Raw genomic sequence first — 5,007 nt, forward strand, 5'->3', positions numbered from 1 at the left:
ATAATAATTAAGAAGCTAATAAAAGAATATTAAAAAACAAAACTAGTTGAGCTTTTATAAAATTAGGCTGAAAGTACATTAAATAATTGAAAATTGCAAGGAGTAGGGGTGTTGTTGTAAATTTGGTTTTTATTTACAGCAAAAAAACAAAATATTTGTTGTTTTTTTTTTTAATTTATATAATATTGTTCTTTTAAAAAACTCTCCCCCATAAAATCATTTTATAATTTAATGTTTTTTGTAAGTTTTTAATTCGTTTCTTCCTTCTTAAATTACTTAAACTTCTAGAGTAGTTAATAATGAAATTTCAGCATTCACTATCTGTTTTTAATCAATGTTGTCGCTGAAGTAGTTACGGCTAGTTGCGTTCTATTTCTTCATATTTAAAAAAAGAAATAAAATAAAGAAACAAAACAAAACATAAATCTCTTGAAAAATAAGGAATAGGAAAAAGCATAACAAAATGCACTAAATGTTAGTCTGAATACAAAATGAAAAAATGTTTGTAGAAAATGTACATGGTTTTCTTTGCACAGTCATCAACTGGAAGTCTAAAATGTAAAGCAATATTGTATTAAACAAACTAATTTTAATCAAATTTCATTTACTTATTTATTTATTTTTGCAGAAAAATTCCTAAATAATAGCGAAGCATTCTTTCTAAGATTTTATTTCAAAACCATATTTGGGACAAAAATGCTCCAGCTTACCTAATCTTTTCATCGATTGAATACATCATTATCGTTCGAAAACTTCTTCTTTTTTTTATTACATAAACAGTAATTAGTAAAATATCATTCAGGATTTTCCCTTAATTTTTAGGGTCTTGAAACAAATCTGATACAGAAGCAACTTTAAGATGATGATAAAGCAACCTCTATCAAAAGGGACTGTAACTATGGCCTCATAAATTTGTATTTTTACAATATCTAACACAAAAATAATAATAACAGTTAATAATAATTATTAAGTATTCTCAGGAGGAAGGGCTATTTGTTAAATTGATTGAATTCATTGTGATCATAATCCGGAATCCTAGCAAGATTATTGTAGCATTCAAATACTCACACTTACGTATTACAAATATGTAATAGATTTTACAAAAAAAAATATTAATATGGAATTAAAAAAATAATATAAAATTCAAAGCATCAAAGTTCAAACTATTTAATCGTCCTTATTAACAACCATTTTACGTCATCATTTTATGATAATCATAAAATTAATTTATCTATAAATTAAAATGAAATTCTATTAAATGTTGCCAATTAGTTGCACACCATTTTTGTGTAATAAAACTATTGTTAAATTCAACATAATTGAAACAGTTGACGCGAAGGGTTTAAAAGTAAGAACGTAATCTTAATTTTTTATATAACTTGTTAATCAACTCAACTTTAATTATTTTTTAAAAAGCTGATGAAAACATAAAAATAGTAGTATATAACGAGAACTTATTTGCTACGACGCCATGCAACTAAGAGAATCTGAAGCATAATAAAGAATCGAAATTTTAAATCTTTGTTGGCATCCAGTATTTTGAGACAATCTCATTGGTTTCATATTATTGATCCTTTGGCCACATTTCAATACAAGGCCCCTAAATCCCTTGAAAAAGAATCATAATTGCTATAAAGTTGTGTAATAAAAGCCATGTACATAATAAAAAGCATACCAAAAAGGAAAAAAAAAACCTTAAATATGATGTAAAAAGTTTCAATAATTAATAAATAAAAAAGTAACAATAACTCTGAATATTGTAGTTCTTAGAACTGTATTTTAAATGTTTTTTAGTTATTTATTATTTTTCCGGAGTAAAGCTGCTAAAAACAGACGAAATTAAATTGTAAAACTATTTCATTTAATGGGTGTTCATAAAAATGTAAACGGCCATTGACCCAAAAACAAAATTATTTGTATAGTGTATATAAATTTTAAAATAACTTTAGAAATTGATGAAGTAAGTTAATGATATACAAGTAATTAAAAAAAAAGAAAAAAAAAAGACAAGAGAAATATGTAGTGTAGAAATGAAAAACAAGTAATACGTGGAAAAAATATTTATAAATATTTAGTTTTGGGGGTCTGGGTTGCCTCTTTTAGTAATAAATGCTTTGATTCTCAAAAAATAAGTAAATATAATTAAAAAATATAAGAAGAGCCTTTTTTTTTGTTGTATTTTAAATTATTTGAAGACTTAAGGATAATGAAAAAGTATCTGTAGCCCAATGCACCTTAAAATATAATGTGTCTAGTGTTGGAAGTATTAAACAATAAATGAAAAGTAAATAAATAAAATTAGCTGATAAATGTTTAAAAAAGTAATAACATCCTGTATTTTCAACAATGAATCACTAATTTAAAGATTTATTTGATTTTATTGTTCTGAACTATTGTCGTTGACTATTTTAATTTATACAATTTTTACAGAACTCACCGTAATTATAGGAAAGGCAGCTACATTAGTTTGTAAGTGTATGTTTTTTGTTTCACATCAAATTTATGGAAAATATATAGATTGCTTTATTGTTAAGAGGACACATTCCTAAAAATAAAAATGAAATAAATATATTAAAAAATAATAATTTAAAATAAAATGGTGAAGTCTAGAAATTTATTTTAATTAATAGATTACTGCCTTAAACAAATAATAATAATTGCATGGAATTAAGAAATAATCAATCCACGGCATAAAACATTCCACTTATAAATCGTAAAGTAATTAATACACAAAATTATTTACTTCTAATGAATACTGTAATGATAAGTGTCTATATAAATAAAGAAAAATTTATTATAAACGTACGCATTATTATTAATTATTAAAAGTTAAAACCAAACTGAAGAAAAAGTTTACTTTAAGAAGGTGTGTTCTTTTATTTAAATCAAATTTAATGTAAAATGGATCCCTTAAATTGTGGTCCAGAAAATAAGGTTTCGTTTTATTTAGGTTTTATCTTATCAATCGATTCTTCTTCTTTTTTTAAGTAGAAAATACATACTTAAAAACATTAAAAACAAAAAATAAATAAATAAAATAATGTACATTCATTTATAGGGGCTGTTGGTAAAAATACAAGTTGTTGTTAATGGAGCTACTTATTACTTTGTCACCTTTGCCTTTTCGATACATGTTACAAAAAGTGAAGCAGAGATGGAAATGCATCTTGCAGGTAGGAGCGATATCTGAGGCTGGAGCTAGGAGCATTTATGTGAGTACGCTTTTCGAAGAACATAGCCTTCATTGTAACAAGTCCTTTAATTTTAAACTGACTAAAAATACTTAGAACATGTGTGGCTTGGACTCTTTATCAGTTGCAACTCTTGGAGATAAATTATTTGCTCCACATAATTTCGTATTAATCTTGTCTTATCTTACACAACGTACTCCTCAAGTTTACATATTTCATTTTTCACAAAACCGTAAGCAAAAATACTGCTTAAGTCCTATGGAAGTTAAGGCCGAAGAAACTGAATTTATTTTCTATTCTTATGAGCGGACAAATGATTTTAAAACTTTTCTAGTAGCAGAAAAAAATGAGAATCTGGAAGGAAGATATTTCTGAACTAATTTGAGGGAGTTTATGTAAATAACAGTAGCAGACGCTGGAACAAATCCAATGGTAGAACAAGTTGATTCAAATCCCTATTTTTTATAAAAAGTAAATCCGCCCAAAAAATTAAGGAAATTTAAAATGAAAAAATACTGAAGTTACTAAAATGTTACACTGAAATACAATTTTTAATTGCCTTGAGGCTATCATTTACGAGTTACTGGCCTATTCTAATTTAAAAACGATTTGTGTTATAAATCGTACCAAATGCATGCCAAAATTTTAGTTTAAAAACATTCTAATGATTCAGAATTATAGAAATAAGAGCTTTGGATCATTGTTCTTTTCTAAAACAATAATTTTTATAATTAATTTTCAAATTAATAATTCAAATACATATAATTAATATTTCAAAATTAATAATTTAATAGTACTTAACATTGCTTAATATTATTGACTCACTTCTTTAAAAGAAGTTATATTCTTTAACTAAATCTTTTTAGTATAATATTTTTCACCACTAACTAAAAATTATAAAACCTATGCTTATTTTGCCTGAAGATTGAAGTTACTCACTGTTAATTGCAAAACTACTTTTTTATTTTATATATTCTAGTTTTACTAGATTTTAATTATTGATCTAAAGCCTTTATTAATATACACTTCGCAATAGAAAAAAAAAGTAATTAAAATTAATGATATTTTAATTTGCAGGGCTCTGAATATGTGGACAATTCCAACTTAAAAAAAGCAACTAAAACTGCTGCTAAGAGAGCTTTATTGGCAACATTAATAACTACTCTGCAATTATTAGTTTTTAGTTCTTCCACTAGATAGCATGGGCATGCATAATTTATAGTTTTTGTTTCATCCAAAACATGTAATTATTTCCATTTTTATGTTCCTAGTTTAAGTAACTTTGATAAGTGTAAATTAAGTATTAAATTACAATAGATGGAGTAAATAATTGTAATGAAGTAATAATAGTTTTTTGCACGTTTTTCACATCTCTAGCTATTCCATTAACTCAGACATGTATTACAGTACAGAAACTAGAATCAATGAACGAATTGTTGGAATCGATTCGAACCCTTAAACTGATTCAAATTCATGATTCCAATGACTCGTTCTGCCCGTTGCTATAAAATAATGTAGAGGTAGCCGCGGTTTTCCAACTCACTATAAACGCCGTATTAAGGAGAAAACATTAACTATTCTTCAATCTGGCAATCGATTAGAGTTGTCCTCTAACTTAAGTTATCTAGATTTCAGGAATTGTATAACTTTTTTATCTCCTAATACTAAAATTCATACTTAGTGTTTTGTAGTTCATTTATTAATTACTAGGGGTAAATCGAAAGTAATGTAATTTTTGCTATCTGAAAACATCTGTCGATTCTAAATTCGATTAGGTAGTTTCTCTCTAGCGTTTCTTTAGCAAACTAATGATATG

At 25.7% G+C, this 5,007-nt stretch overlaps 1 long non-coding RNA gene across 3 annotated transcripts; it reads right to left on the bottom strand.

Annotated features, from left to right (window-relative positions):
- Positions 1-400: 400 nt before the first annotated feature.
- On the bottom strand, positions 401-3,299 carry LOC141447088 (uncharacterized). Of its 3 annotated transcripts, none has more exons than XR_012454133.1 (2): positions 3,115-3,299; positions 401-2,545 (listed from the first exon to the last, which is right to left on the bottom strand). It is a non-coding gene; the product is annotated as an uncharacterized lncRNA (long non-coding RNA). The 3 variants fall into 3 exon arrangements; XR_012454134.1 differs by having other exon boundaries at positions 3,107-3,299; XR_012454132.1 differs by having other exon boundaries at positions 3,047-3,299.
- Between the last annotated feature and the right edge of the window lie 1,708 nt (positions 3,300-5,007).

This window comes from Rhodnius prolixus, unplaced genomic scaffold (assembly GCF_049639745.1).
Source record: "Rhodnius prolixus isolate KJV_2025 unplaced genomic scaffold, Rpr scaffold_7, whole genome shotgun sequence".
Classification (NCBI taxonomy): domain Eukaryota; kingdom Metazoa; phylum Arthropoda; class Insecta; order Hemiptera; family Reduviidae; genus Rhodnius; species Rhodnius prolixus.